This window comes from Protopterus annectens, chromosome 14.part0 (genome assembly GCF_019279795.1).
Source record: "Protopterus annectens isolate FY-2018-M chromosome 14.part0, PAN1.0, whole genome shotgun sequence".
In the NCBI taxonomy this organism is placed as follows: Eukaryota; Metazoa; Chordata; order Ceratodontiformes; family Protopteridae; genus Protopterus; species Protopterus annectens.
The window spans coordinates 526466798-526483005 of NC_056748.1; the positions used below are offsets into that span (position 1 = coordinate 526466798).

At 43.1% G+C, this 16208-nt stretch overlaps 1 protein-coding gene across 1 annotated transcript in view; it reads right to left on the reverse strand.

Annotated features, from left to right (window-relative positions):
• Positions 1-16208, reverse strand: part of VPS26A (VPS26, retromer complex component A) — a 769921-nt gene that overhangs the window by 200165 nt on the left and 553548 nt on the right. The window lies entirely within an intron of this gene.

A 16208-nucleotide genomic window follows, 5' to 3' on the forward strand; every position in this document is an offset into this window, starting at 1 on the left:
TCAAGGTCTTTAGTTGGCTGTGCAGGATCTGGTTGTTTTGTTGGGACAGTAGATGAGGTATTTGAGGCAAGGTCCAAGCGGGGCATTGAGACAAGTTCATTAGGACTGGATACCAGTGCTGGTGGGGCCAGTCTAGGACAATCAGTATCATCTTTGGCTTCTCTTGTCTGACCTTTAGGAGTACCTTGGAGGGGAGAGGCAGTGGAGGAAAGGCATATACTGCTAAGCTTTTCCAGCTGAAAGATAGGGCGTCCACTTTCCATGCTTGCCTGTGATAAGTCCTTGTGCAGAATCTTTTTAGTTGGTAGTTGTGAGGAGAGGCAAATAGATCTATATCCAGGCATCCCCATTTCCTTATCATGCTGAAGACTTGTGGATCCAATTTCCACTCGTGGAGATCCATGCGGTTTCTGCTTAGTTCGTCTGCCAGAGTATTTGTCTTTCCAGGCAGGAATTGTGCCTGTAGATGTACTTGGTAAGTCAATGCTGTGTCCCACAAAGTCATGGCAAGTCTGCAAAGGGGGTAAGAATGAGTGCCTCCCTGCTTGTTTATATACCACATGACCATGGTGTTGTATGTCTTTATCAGTAGTTGTCCCGGATGAAGTAGGTCCTTGAAGGCTGTCAGGGCATTCTGAACAGCTAGCATCTCTTTTTGATTGATATGTAGATGCATTTGGTTTGTGGACCATGTGCCTTGAATACATCTTCCTGCCATGTGGGCCCCCCAGGCATAATCTGATGCATCTGTTGTTAATGTCTGCCTGGCTGGGGGTAAAGTGAATGGCTGTCCTTTGTTCTGGTGACAAGTCTTCGCCCACCAACGAAACTCCTGCTGCAGGCAGGGAATGAGAGTAATTATTGTTTCTAGGCTGTGGCAAACACTTTTTAGGTACCATTGAAGTTTCCTCATATGCAGTCTCGCATATGGAATTAGTAGAACACAGGATGCCATGAAGCCCAAAGCCTGCAAAATATTTCTTGCAGATAACTGGGCCTTTGTTGCCAACAGGATGAAATAGCTAGTCAGTTGTCTGTCTGCTGTGAAATAAGCCATCTCGGCAGTTGTACTTAAGCTTGCACCCAGGAATATTATCTTTTGAGAGGGTACTAGTTTTGATTTTTTTTACGTTGATTTGTATACCCTAGGCCTGTTAGAAATCTCTTTACAAACGCCAGATGCTGTAGTAGAATGTCCTTGTTCTCTGCTTGAATGAGGCAGTCGTCCAAATAAGGATATATTTGTATAGCTTTAGCTTTGTCCTCCATTTTCTTTAACACATTTTCTGCTTTTACACCAAAACAAAGTATCATGCTGTAATGGGGCATCTATTAATTTTGGTTTGACATGATCAGGCAGACTTTGTTCCTTTAACCAAGCATGCCTTCCTGATGACAGAACCCTTAACAGTGGCTCTGCAGGAGGCCTCCAAAGAATCAAAACCACATTGCAAAGTATGCTTTCCAACTTGTTCAGCTGCATGCAATAAATCCTGCATTTCTTTGTTTTCTGCACATTCAGAATTTGTCAACATTTTCTGTTTAAGCAGAGACATAATATATTGCTGATATTTGAGCATATGAAACTGACAATTTAAAGCCCTTAGAGCCAAGGTAGCGGAAGTATAAATCTTTTTTCCCCATCTGTCCAATGCCCTAGAATCCCTGTCAGAGGGGGTAGGGTTTTTTGCAGCGGAAGCCTTGACCCTTTTGGGACCCTGAGAAATAGTTTCTGGGTCAGCAGCATGGTTTTTGAAAAGGAATTTATGAGAGTCAGGAACCCTGTAGTACCTGTCCGGCTTAACAGGAGCTGGAGGTAAGGAGTCAGGGGTCAGACTGGACTCTGAAAATACATCAACAATGTCTAACACAGGTGGAATAGCTAGGGGCCTGTGTTGTGGTAGTAAAAGGAAGTCTCTGAGACTTTTCTTAGATTCTGAAAAATCTTGGCTCTCCCAGTAGAAATGCTCCCTCATGGTACGCAAGGTTTCCCCAAAAGAGTAATCCTCAAGAGGAGAGACTGAAGGGATAGATTCTTCAAGCATCTGAATCCTCATAGGGAGGAAGGGAGTATTCCTGATCAGAAGAGGAATCAGATGAAATGGAAACCTGATCTGAAGATTCATAGTCTGTCTCTTGCCTAGGCCTTTTATCAGGTGGGGGATGGGAACCCCTGATCAAAGTAATTAAGTCTTCGGCCATTTTCAGCATCTGTTTTCTGGGCATGGAGGCCTGTCCATGAGACTGTTGCACTTGTTTCTTTGTCTTTAATGGTGCTTTAGTCTTTGCCTTTGAAGCTGAAGTCGTTTTAATGTATAACTGAGTTGGTCTGAAAACACCCTCAGAAGCCAATGCCTGCTCAGCGGCTCCAGACTCATCTGAGGGAATAGTCTCTGAAGGTCCAATACCTTGAGCTTCCAGCGGCCTAGACGACTCCACGTGGGAGTCAGTAGCCACCTGCGGGTCTAAAGTAGCGGGCATCAGGGGCTGCGAAGGCGCCTCACTGAGAACCGGCGACAGGCTTAGAAGAAGCCTCATCGTCGGTTTTGGACCTTGGATGCCTTTCCTTTTCGTTTCTTGTGAATTCCGGTAGTCGGATGGCTATCAGACAACATTGTATAATTAAATCTTCTGCCAAAATAGTGTAATGCAAAATTGTACCGACGCTTAATAGTGCGTTGGTTAAATCTAGCACAAAACTGACAACTAGTAACGTCTTGGTCAGGGCCTAGGCAAGGAATACAGTAAGAATGAAAGTCCTTATGAGGTATTTGCTTCCCACAAGAAATACAATTATTAACTTTTTCTGACATCGGTCTGGAGCAAGAAAAAAAGTTTCCCCAACGGGGTACTTAGCTTTTAATGAAGACTTCGGATCTGAAATTCGAACACGAAAATCTCAGGAGTCAGCGGACCGGCACTTGCAAACTGCTTATGCTTCAGGCACCGCGCGGCAAGAAAGACTGAAGAAAATGGCGTCGGCTGCATCTTTTATACACCTGGCGCTCTGACTTCAGGGAAGAGGCGACCGCAACAGACACCGGACCTAGACTTTGGAATTCAGGCTGTGGGTAGCCTGCCAGCGGGATAACCCAAGTGTAATGACTGCAACAGTGAAACACGAAGAACATTAAATTATACACTGTTCTAGTAAATGCACTGAAGTATTTAGATACCAGGAAAGCTGCTCTTACTCGCTTCCAATAATTTCAAACTATTTTTTACTAAGTTGCTTGCCCTTGTACATTTTAATTTTACAATTCTCTCGGCAAACTCCCAAGACTTACTGCCTTCACCTGTAGCCAGCTTGTCTCCATGAAAAAAATAAGAACAGAATGTACAGCGGCCCTCAGCTGCAGACTTCTCAACTCACACTAAGTGTTTTATTGCTAAATAAAATCTTTTCATGACATTCACAGTGTTCCTTTATTTCTAAACCCACTTGCTTAAACAAAAAGATTATCAGAGTAAGCCAGTGTTATTAATCCAGGCTTTTACCTAAGCAAAAGTAAAATAAAACATCTCAACTCTAAATGTATTGTAAACAGTGCACTTTTACACTATCGAACCAGGAACCAAACCACGACACGACCAATAAGAAAATCCACGGAGTCTGAAGCTCAACCACCACAGTACTTTATTGCACAAGCTTCACCACTAGAGACACTACACCTGGAGGGCTTTCAGCTGCAATTAATTGCAGCTGAAAGCCCTCCAGGTGTAGTGTCTCTAGTGGTGAAGCTTGTGCACTTTTACACTATGCTTTTGTCCAGCCCTTTATATCATAATACCTACATTTCTTGAAACTAAGGGAGAAAAAAGTCCTGGTTTAGTTTAGTATCTTCATCACATACAACAATCACCTAAAATGCTTTACTTTATAACATGCAATTTATATCACAAAATGTTTTATACAAATACTGTCAAAAACAAAAAAGTACAGTTGTGTACACTTAACATAAATGTAGATGTTCGAGTGTATTCACTGTTGCAATCATCACATTTGGGTTATTTGCTTGCAGGTAGCCCTCAGCTGGCCGGAATACCAGAGTCTTGGGATTTCTGTGTCGGATGCTTGTCGCCTCTTCCATGACGTCAGGTCGTCAGGGGTATAAGACATGCAGCCAATGCCATTACATCAGTTTTTTTTGCCCCAGATGTCAGGTGCCCCGAAAAAGGGAAGCAATTACATGGTATGGAACACCCCCAGCAAAAATCAAATACATATGATATAAGAGATGCCAAACAAAGAGGCTAAGTAGAAGTAAAGAGAAGTCAGGGGACTGGAGGGAGGGTAACCAGGAAATACACCCGAACATCTACATTTATGAGAAGTGTACACAACTGCACTATGTTCTACATGTTTCACTGTTGCAGTCATCACATTTGGGTTGATTCCCAAAGCTAGGGTAGGGAGGAGGAGGTTAAGGAGCATTAGGGCTGGCAATCAGGCCCTGTAAGACTGCTGTGGCAAATCCAGCTCTGGATGTAGAGAAGATAGGTAGGTGGTAGTGTTTGATGAAAGTGTGTACAGAGCTCCAGGTTGCAGCTTCCAGGATTGTCTCTAGTAGGGACTCCTTGGAGAAATGCTGTAGAGGTTGATGTAGCCCTAGTGGAATGCATTCTGATCCCCTGTGGGGTAGGTTTCCCATGGTGTTTGTAGCAGAAATGGATGCAGTGTGCTATCAATTTAGAAACGGTTTGCTTTGAAATGGCCTTGCCCTCTGCCCCTGCATCAAAGCTGACTAGCAGTTGGTCTGATTTTCTGAAAGGCTTAGTCCTGTCCAGATAGAACCTGACCTGCCTGTGCATGTCCAGGGAGTACAGTATCCTTTCCCCTTTATTCTGAGGATTAGGGAAAAAGCAGGCAAATGAATGGCTTGGTTTAAAGCCACACTAGAAACGACCTTGTGCATAAATGATGGGTTGATCCTGAGGGAAACTCTGCCTGCATGGAAGATAATGAAGGGTTCCACAGCCATAAGGGCCTGCAATTCAGACACACTTCTTGCTGAAGTGATGGCTAGAAGTAAAGCTGTCTTCCATGAGAGGAATTTTAGCTCTGCTGTGGCAGCAGGTTCAGAGAGCGGACACATGAGCTTTTGCAATAAAATAAAAGCCTTGTCCCCTTTGTTCTGCTGGGACAGGTTGAATAGCCTTGATACTGAGGAGAGAAAGTACTTGATTTTGGGCCTCTGCTCACTGGTTTGGGGGGAGGTCTGGCCATCCGCTTAGGGTTGGGAGTGAGTGGAAGTGCAATCTGTATCCCTGGGAAACGATGTTTAAGACCCATCTGTCTTGGGTAATGCTTTGCCAGTTTTCTTCAGAAGTCCTAAGGATGCAAGCGCTTAAAAGTACAGTTTTGTACCTACCATAAATGTAGATGTCCGATAGGTATGCATCTGCAGTCATAACAAATGGGTTGTCCTGCCTCAGGCAGCCCTTCGGTCGGCCGGATTCCAAAGTCTGGGTCTGGCCTCGGCCGATGTCGCACTTCACCCGACGTCATAGCTGCTGGGGTATAAAGGCATCAGCCGACGCCATTTTCCTCAGTGTTTCTTGCCCCAGATGCCAGGTGCCCTCTAGGAAGGCTAAATTTGGATAAATGCAGATATTCCAAATAGTAGAAAGCAAAATATATATACATATATACATACAAAATACACCATAATAGATTCCCCCAGCTAGCTAAAAGAGGGGTAAGTACCCTAGGAATACCACAGAGGGGAAGGAGGGTGGGTAATCCTGACTGCAGATGCATACCTATCGGACATCTACATTTATGGTAGGTACAAAACTGCACTATGTCCTTCAAGGATGCATCTGCAGTCATAACAAATGGGTAGAATACCATAGCCAAACTGGGGGAGGAGGCACTAAGATAATGATGGTGTAGTTAAGATCCCTTGTAAAACAGCAGTTGCAAAACCTGCTCGGGATCTGGAGTATAAAGGAAGATTATAATGCTTGGCAAATGTATGCACGGAGCTCCAAGTAGCAGCTTCTAAAATGTCTTTGGTAGCCACTCCTCGTAGGAAAGCTGTAGTGGTGGCTGTAGCTCTTGTGGAGCGAGGCCTGATATTTTCAGGAGTTGTCTTTCCATGAAATGAGTAGCAGAATCGAATGCAATTTCCTATCCATTTTGAGATTGTCTGTTTTGAAATTGCTTTTCCTTGCACTCCTGTTGCATATGCTACCAGAAGCTGGTCAGTTTTCTGCTGGCCTTGGTTCTGTCCAGATAGTAGCACAGTTGTCTGTGTACATCCAAGGTGTGTAGTAGTTTTCCCCTGTTCTGTGGGTTGGGGAAGAATGTAGGTAAATGTATGGCTTGGTTCAAGGATACCCTGGATACCACCTTTGGCATAAAAGTAGGATTGGTTCTCAGAGACACTCTATCCTGATGGAAGATAAGGAAAGGCTGCACTGCCATTAATGCCTGTAACTCAGATACTCTTCTTGCTGAAGTGATTGCTAGCAGGAAGGCAGTTTTCCAAGATAAGAACTGTAAGTCTGCTGTTGCTGCTGGATCAAAGGGGGAAGTGTTAATTTTTCTAGCACAAAATTGAGATCCCATGCAGGCAAAGGTGGTTTCCTTGGAGGCTTTACATTTTGATCCCTCTCAAAAATTGTCTGAGGAGAGGATGAGAGAAGACAGGAGGATCCATGTTGTACTCTGCTGAAATTGCTGATGCATGTATCTTAATGGAAGAATAGGACAGGCCATTGTGGAATAGTTCTGCTAAGTATTCCAGGATGTGTGCTAGGTTTGCTAGTGTGACATTTTCTCCCTTTTCTGCACTCCAAATGAGGAATCTTTTCCATTTGGCTGAATATGTTTTCCTTGTGGAGGGTCTGCGAGCCTCCAGGATAATGTCCTTAACCCTCTGAGATAAATCAAGTTGGTTTTGTTTTATGTAATTTTCCAAGCAGTTAGCTGCAGTGTTTTTAAGTTTGGATGCAGGGTCTTGTAATTGTTCTGCGTTAGAAGTAAAGGACATAGAGGTAGATGCCATGAATCGTCCGAGACATGCTTCTCAGTAGCGGTACCAATGTTGCCTTGGCCAGTCTGGAGCTATCAGAATTACCTTTGGCTGTTCCTCTCTGATCTTCAGTAGAACTTTGTACATCAAAGGAAGAGGTGGAAAGGCATATACTGTCAGGTCCTTCCAGCAGAAAGAAAGGGAGTCCACCCTCCAGGCAAGTGGGTGGTATACTCTTGAGCAGAATTTCTTCAGTTGGTGGTTGTGTGGGGAGGCAAACAGGTCTATCTCTGGCATTCCCCATTTCTTTGTTATGGTTTTGAAAATATCTGGATGCAGCATCCATTCGTGAGCATCCGTGGTAGTCCTGCTTAAGCTGTCTGCTAGTGAATTCTCTGTTCCTGGTACAAATCTGACCTGCAGTTGGATGTTGAGATTCAGGGCCAAGTTCCACAGGTCCATTGCAGTCCGGCATAGAGGGTATGAATGTGTGCCTCCCTGTTTGTTGATGTACCACATGACTGTGGTATTGTCCGTCCTTATCAGTAGGTGTCCTTGCTGGATGAATGGTCTGAATGCCTCGATTGCATGTTTCACTGCCAGCATCTCCTTTAGATTTATGTGTAGATTCAGCTGGTCTTGTGACCATAGGCCTTGGATACACTTGTCTTCCATGTGTGCCCCCCAGCCTAGGTCTGAGGCGTCCGTGGTGATGGTCTGCCTTGAATGTGGTTTGTGGAAAGGCAATCCTCTGTTTATCTGACAGGCCTGAGCCCACCACAGGAATCCTTTTTTCAGACATGGAATGATTGGTATCTGGGCTTCTAGACTGTGTCTGTGTTGAGACCATACATTCCTTAGGTACCATTGTAACTTTCTCATATGCAGCCTGGCATGTGGGATCAATATTATGCAGGATGCCATGTAACCCAGGGCCTGCAGGACTTTCCTTGCAGTAAGCTGAGTTTGTCTTGTTAATGCCATGAAATAGACTGGTAGTCGCTTTTGTTTTTCCTCTGTGAGAAAAGCCATCTGAGTTATTGTGTCCAGTTCTGCACCCAAAAATGTTATCCTTTGGGATGGCACTAGTCTTGATTTTTGTATGTTGACTGTGTATCCCAAGGCTTGCAGCAGTTGTATGACATTGGCCAAATCCTTTATTAATTTTGTCTTGTTGTCCGCTTGTATGAAGCAGTCGTCCAGGTATGGGTAGATTTGAATTCCCTGAAGTCTGCAATGTGCAATTACTGATGCCAGGCATTTCTTGAATACTCTGGGCGCAGTAGATAAGCTAAAGGGCAATGCTGAGAATTGATAATGCTCTGATCCTGCAAGAAATCTGAGGTGTCTTCTGCAATCTGGTCGTATAGGGACGTGCAGGTATGCCTCCTTGAGATCTAGAGTCACCAGCCAAGACTCCTTGCCCAACATGGAAAGAAGTTGCTGTAGGGTCAGCATTTTGAATTTTGGAACAATGAGGTATGTGTTCAGTGCGGACAAATCGAGAATAGGCCTCCATTGATTTTCTTTTCTTGGTACAAGGAATAGTCTGGAGTAAAATCCTTGGCCTTGTTCCATAGATGGTACCTTTTCTATTGCTCTCATCCTTAGTAAACTGACGATTTGTTTTAGAGCCTCTGATTTCTGGCTTGGTGGAAGGTTTGGCATTCCTCTCTTTTTTGGTAGAGTGTGGAAGTGAAACCTGTAGCCCTTGTCTATTGTTTGTAAAGTCCATTTGTCTCCTGTAATACAATGCCAATTTCTTGAGAATAAGGCTAGCTTTCCGCCCAAGGGTGCTTCCAGTTGTTCCCTGGTAGGCGGAATCAGAGCCAAGTCATTGTGTCTGTCCTGTAGAAGTGGTTGCAGTCGCAGCTGTGGCAGCACTTCTTTGGTTGGCAGGTTGCCACTGACGACCCCTGTAGGCACCCCTAGATTGACCTCTGCCTCTTGGGCGTCTATTTCTGCCTCTCCGTGCTCTGGAGGTGTCTGGAAAGGACTAATTCTTTGAAGGCCAATTTCTGCTAAACCTCGGAGGTTGGACCTGCAAAAAATCCTTGACTGTTTGGACAGATTTTGCTTTTTCTTCCACTTTCTTTAGAACCTCCTGTGCAGGGGAGCCAAACAAACTTTGTTTCTCCATAGGGGCATCAACATGGTCTGGTAAGGATTGTTCTTTTAACCAGGCATGCCTTCGAATCACTGCTCCAGTCATAGCTGATCTAAATGAAGCCTCCAGTGCATCATAGCCACATTTTAAGAAATGACTACTGACCTGCTGAGAATTGTGTACCAAATCCTGAAGGGACTTACGGTCTAAAGGTTCAGGAGAGGCCAGCTTTTTATTCAGCTGATCTAACAAAAATTCCTGGTACTGTATCATGTGAAATTGACAGTTTAAAGCCCTGGCAGAAAGAGTAGCAGATGTATAAACCTTTTTACCCCATCTCTCTAATGCTCTAGATTCTCTTTCAGATGGAAGTGGGTTTTTGGCAGAGGCAGCTGCAACACCTTTAGGGCCCTGAGAAATGGTTTCTGGGTCTGCAGCATGAGCCTTATACAAGTGGTAGTGAGAATCCGGGACCCTGTAGTATCTGTCAGGCTTTGCAGGGGCCGGGGGAAGAGAATCAGGGGCAGTACTGGCATCATTGTATGCATCATCAACAACTGATAATACAGGTGGAATGGCTAAAGGCCTATGCTGTGGTAAGTGTAAAAAAGTCCTTATTCTTTTCCTAGAATCAGAAAAATCCTGACCCTGCCATTGGAAGTGTTCCCTCATTGAGTGTAGGGTTTCCCCAAAAGAAAATTCTTCTAGAGGTGAGGCAGAAGGAATGGAGTCTTCTGCATCAGAATACTCATAAGGTGAGTACAGGCCTTCCTGATGGTCCAATACATCTGAACCATCTGAGGAGTAGTCAGAGGACAGAGGTTCAGTGGGTTCAGTCCTAGGCCTCTTTTCAGGAGGGGGTTGTGAGGCCCTGTCTGGGTGAGGATGGGTTCCCCTGATCAGAGAAATAAGGTCCTCAGCAAGGCTGAGAATCTGGGAACTTGAGGTAGGCCTGTGAGAGGGAGCTTTTGAAGGTAAGGCCTTGGAAAGTTTGGCTGCTTTAGCCCTGGAAAAGGCCTTGATAGACATAGAAGCAGGGGGTCTAGCTGCCCCATGTGCAGGAGTAGAGATGTCCAACAGAATAGTGTCAGACAACTCTTGTGCGCCTGCTACTTCAGCAGGAATTTCTGTAGCCGACTCAGCCATGGCCTGTGTGGCCTCGGTTATCGGAGGCATGCTTTCGGCCGAAGGGAGAACCGAGGTCTCGGTTTCAGCCGAAACAGAGACACTCGCGGCAGGCCTAACCGTGGTTTCAGCCGAAACCGCGGGCCGCGAGTGTCGGTCCTCTTCTTTGCGTTTTTTAGCTAAATGTGTAGTCGGAGTCTCCGACGGCATTTTATTTGCAAATGTGGAGCCAAAAAACTCTTCTGCAAACTCCGACCGACGTCTAAGTGTCCGTCGGTTGAAGGAAGCACAGGTTAAACAAGCTGATACGTCGTGGTCTGGGCCTAAGCAAGGAAGGCAGTAAGAGTGGAAATCCTTATGAGGTATTTGTTTCCCACAAGTTAAACAATTATTTACTTTGTCTGACATCGGCTGAGGCAAGAAAGAGTCCCCAACGGGGTACTTAGCTTTTTAGAAGTCTTGATGCGCTGAAATCTCTGGATCTGACCGACCGGCACTTGCGAACAGCTTCTGCTTCGGGCACCGCGCGGCAAGAAAGACTGAGGAAAATGGCGTCGGCTGATGCCTTTATACCCCAGCAGCTATGACGTCGGGTGAAGTGCGACATCAGCCAAGGCCAGACCCAGACTTTGGAATCCGGCCGACCGAAGGGCTGCCCGAGGCAGGACAACCCATTTGTTATGACTGCAGATGCATCCTTGAAGGACATCATCAGTTCAGCCTACGAGTGTTTTTTTGTTTCTCCGTTTAACAACTAAAAGTTCTTTGTTTATATATTTTATTTATTTATTTATTTATTTATTTTACATTTGTTAACCGGGCTAGTCTAGCTGGATATATCTCCATTTTCAGTAGAGGCCCGGGGAGAAAAGCTCCACATAGAACATAACAGTGAGACATACTTTTAATAATCACAAAGAATACAAGTAAGACAACAATCGTAAAAAACAAGAATGAGTACAAATTGCTAATAATAAACTAGGCGAATCAAATTCACAAAGAGAAGGTACATTATCATTAAAAGTCCTGACTAGAGATAGGACAGTTTCAAGGGCTACTTAATAAATTCCATACAGGCTATGCCATAAGGCTCCTACTACAATAAAAAAAAAAGAGTGGAAAGAGAAGGAGGAGGAATTAAGTAATGTAAGAGGATAGGAATGAGATAGTAGTCAAGAGATGAGAGAAAAAAAGAGAGACTAACAAGAGGATATGGGAAAGGTAAGAAAAATAGGTCAGAACAAAGAGTGAAACTGAAGTGAGAGGAAAGGTATATGCTAGATATAAAGCACCAGGAGAGGTTGAAGGTCAGGAGAGGGGGGTAGAAAAGTTAGTCAGGAGTATTACATGAGCAAAGCCAGTGATTTTGGAAGTACAGTTTGATATGTTGTTTGAAGAGGGGTAGGGATGTGATTAGTGTTATATCCCTAGGTAGAGAATTCCATACTTGGCCTGTGGTATTAGTGAATAGTGAGTCACCAGCTAAGTTGTGAGCTTTTATGGGTTTGGTCAAGAGTTTAGAAGAGGAGCGAAGGGAGGTAAGATTGTTATAACGGGGTAAAAGCTGTGAGAGAATTGGAGTGTTATTAGGTTGGTACAAAATTTTGTGTGCAATAGAAAGTTGTGTCAGTGTAAGATAGTTTTGTAGTTCTAGCCAGCCTAGAAGTTTCAAATTAAGGCAGTGATGGGTTCTAAAGGGGTTGCCAGTGGCGAAGCGGGCAATGTTATTGTAGCAAGTTGCTAGTTTGTTTAAGTTAGATTTCTTGAGGTTAGTAAAGATAGGAGAGGAATAAAAGAGAGTGGATATAAGATGAGAGTGGGCGATAGTGGCTCTTGCTGATGGGGTGAGAAATGGTTTGATCCGGTATAAGGATCCCATTTTTCTGTTTACAGATTTGATAGTGTTGTTAATGTGTTGATCAAAAGAGAGATTGTTATCAATGGTTATTCCAAGCAGTTTAGTTGTAGAGTCTGGAGAGATGACAGTATTATTGTTAGATAGGATGGTAAAATGTAGTGGGGAGGCAATGCAGTGGTGGGGTGAAGAGAAGAAGTTTGGTTTTTTTAGCATTAAGGAGGAGGTATCGTCTAGTAAACCATGTTTCTACTGTGTTGAAGATAGTTTGGGTTAGTGTGATTAGGTCAGAAGATGAGGTTGCTGAACAAATAATTGTGGAGTCGTCAGCGTATTGAATGCAGGTGGCTTGTGGGATAACAGAGTGGAGATCATTAATAAAGAGGGAGAAGAGAAGTGGGCCAAGAATAGAGCCCTGAGGGACTCCAATAGAAATGGGCAATAAGGAGGAGATGTGGTTATCCCAGAGAACGGCTTGTTGTCTGTTACAGAGATATGAGCTAAACCATTTTATGGAAAGTTTATCAAATGAGAGGGATTCCAGGATCTTAATTAAAGAAGAGTGGTTAACCATGTCAAAAGCTTTTGAAAGGTCAATGAATAGTGCAGAAGAGAGAAGGTTATTGTTGATTGCTATTGATAGTATCTACAAAGGAAAGGAGGGCAGTGGTAGTGCTATGGTGGGGTCTAAAACCATGTTGACAGTTAGCTAAGATATTGTGTAGGGACAGATATTGAACAAGTTGTTGATGAATACACTTCTCCATAATCTTTGCTAAAGGTGAGAGAAGTGCAATTGGCCTAAAGTTAGAATACTCGATAGAGTTACCGCCTTTGTGTAGTGGGATAATATGAGAAACTTTCCAGATGTCAGGGATAGTTCCTTCTTGGGTGGTTCTATTTATAAGTATAGAAATTGGGTAGGCAATTTCTTTGGCAGCCTTTTGCAGAAAGCGGGAGGGAAGCTTGTCAGCAGAGGGTGTACAAGGTTTCAGTTTGAGGAGAAGTCGATGGATGAAAGAGGTAGAGACTGGTTGTAGAGAGAAGTTGTAGGAAGAGCTTGCTAAAATATTTGGAGGGTAGAAGTTATTAGTGTTCAGTTGACTTGCAAGAGATTGAATGGTTTCAGTAAAGAAGGAGTTGAAAACATTGGCAGTTTGGTCAGGGGTGTCTGGGTCAGCATTGAGTGGGGAGGGAGTTTTGACTGAACCTGGGGAAAGGAGTTTATTGACGGAAGACCAAAATTGTTTTGGTTTATTAAAATGGGTTTCTTGTAGTTCACAGTAAAACTTTCTTTTGTCGTTTAATATAGCTTTTTTGGTCAGGTTTCTTAGTTGACGAAAGTGAAGGAAATCAGAGTTTATTCTAAGGTGCCTCCATTTGGCCCAGACTTTGTTTCTAGAGAGGATAAGTTTTTTTGTTTCATTTGAGAGCCATGGGGCTGTTTTTGACCTCATTCTAATGGTACGTTCGGGAGCATGTTTATTCAGGATGGAAAGAAAAGTAGAATTGAAGAATGATACTGCTTGCTAAGTGGAAGTATTTTTAAGGGGTTCCAGTTACAGGCTCTGAGTTCGTTTTGAAATAGGTCCGTTTTAAAGTGTTTGGTAGATCGTATATTTCTAATATTAGGAAGGTGAGGAAGGTCATTCTTCTCTCTTGTGATAAAGGTTAAGCAATGATCACTGAGGTCATCAGGCAAGGTACCTACATTGTATGTGATGTTAAGTTTGTTTATTAGTATCCAGTCTAAAATTGTTTGCTTTTTACTTGGTTTGTTAAACCTTGTAGTAGAGGTAATGGTTTGTGTGAAACCATTTAGGTTGATGTGAGAGGTGGGATTTTCAGTGTTGATGGTATTCCAGTCTATATTAAAGTCACCAAGAATTATAGTTTCCTGGGGGTAGGTGATAGAGACCCAGCTTAGAAAGTTTTCTAAGATAGGTATATTGTTACCAGGAGGTATATACATACAGATGATATAAAGGGCTTTTTTTGCATTTAGTTGGAGTTTACTAATGACGGCTTCCACTTTACTGTCTTGGGTTATGAGATTCAGGATTACGAGTTTTCAGGATTTTGAGCTTTCAGGATTTTGTGTTCGGGATTTTGAGATTCAGGATTTTGAGCTTTCAGGATTTTAAAGGTGATCCATATATATATATATATATATATATATATATATATATATATATATATATAGGCAGTTTTGTAATTATTGGTTCACGCATTTTGTTTCACTGCCTACTGGAAAAATGTTCTAATTAAAAATGAGATTGTGTGTGGAAGTAGACTTTTATGATGGAAATGTTCTGAACTGGGCAGTTTTGATATTATTGGTTCATGCTTTTTGTTTCATTGCCTACTGATAATGTTCAAATAATAAATTTAAAATGTGCTCCAAGTGTGCTGTATTATACAAGGAATATAATTTAATAAAGTCAGGAAGGTGCATCAAAAACACATGCATGTTTCTTGTTTTGTGTGCAAGGGGCCTATGATTTGAAAACAGTCTAAAGTAATCTTTATCCACCACTGGCCAGATCCATTTTCTTTGGATGTGGTGTGGGTTTCAATGCTGTTTCAAGGGCAGAGAAGTTTTAATGCCAAGTTTATTTTCATTGTGAGACAGTATTGCTTTGTTTAGCAGGTGTCGACTTGTGTTTGTGTATTGTGCTATAAAATGTAAAAATAAAATCCAAATAATCATCGTAGAAGTAAAGCAGTATGCACACATTAATGTTTACGGTAAATGGGGCGAAATAGCCAAGTAATGGAACATTGGAATAACTGCAAGGGGACTCTCGTGCCATATTTTGGTTGTCTGTTCTCAGTTAGCGTTTGAAAGTTGGTATCCCACAATCCCATTGGAGTGGGTGGTGTTACATAATTATGAATGCAATTTTTAATGTTAATCAGCATACAGATTTGTACCTATATTTCATGGGCCTTGTCCAGATTTTTGATGTTTCCAGGTTGAGAGAGATGTGTTTCCAACTAGGCCCTTCAGTTCATTGGGAAGATGCTATTGGCTCTTCCAAGGGTCTATCTGGAAACTTCTGTAAGTGTGACTTTTGTTTTGCTCTGGCTCTTTCCAATCAGCAACCTTCCTTGGTTCAGGCATGTAGTATAAAGGCGCCCTTTAGGATTTCTCAGATATATCCTCTCCCTAGGAGAGGCTTTCTAAACCATGTGCAGGGATGGGGTGGGTACATTTTAGTCACAGTACCTTTTTAAACCATCTTTTCTTTGTGCTACTCATTTTCACAGGATACCTTTTCAAGGTTTTTTTAAATCTCTGTATAGTGCTAAGCTCGCTTAGCATTTTAAAACTCTAAACTTAACAGAAGCAAGAGTGCAATAGATGCACAGAAGGTTGTGTGACAGGGCACTGGTACACACAGATTAACCAACTTAAATGGAGTTATGAAAGAAAAAGCCTACGTAGAATCTAGTGTCTGCGTTATGCAATGGCTCATGTCGGGGTCTGTTCCTACCCACAAAGACAGGTCCCACCAATTGTCAAATTTTGATCACTGCTTTAAGAACTAAACTTGCAAGTCCTAGAATATGGGATGCCTTGGTGATCCTTTGGATCTCAGGGCAGCATGTTCTTCTGAATCTAGATAACAGGTTAGGGGAGAATAATTCTTGTGTTCTGCAGACAACCATTAAACATAAGATGCTGACTCAAGGGACCATTCCTCAAGTGCAGGCCAGTGACAATTAGGTTCCAACTTAACCAGGAAATGGAACGTGTTTACACCCTGGGATCTTCTCAAGAAGTCTGCCAATTGTGCACTATCTGTGGGTCCCTTCTCTGCTGCACTTTAGGTAAGAAAAACAAAATTCCCTTATTACTGTGGGAGGAGTGCTGGCAACAAATAACCACACAGCAGGCCCAAAGGACACTTACCATCAAGGGGGTGGTGATGGATATCTGCCATCTGTACCCAATAGCTACTGCAATGGCTTCAGGATTCATTCTCTGGGCACCATCAACTATCTCCAACTTCTGAAAAGCAAGAATGTCCTGTAGTTTTCCCCTCCTGCATCTTCCGGTGGCCAGGATGAAATGCTTGCAGAACTTTACATTGAATTCTTCCACACAAAATGGTACAAGCAATGTCACTGAGGGGGT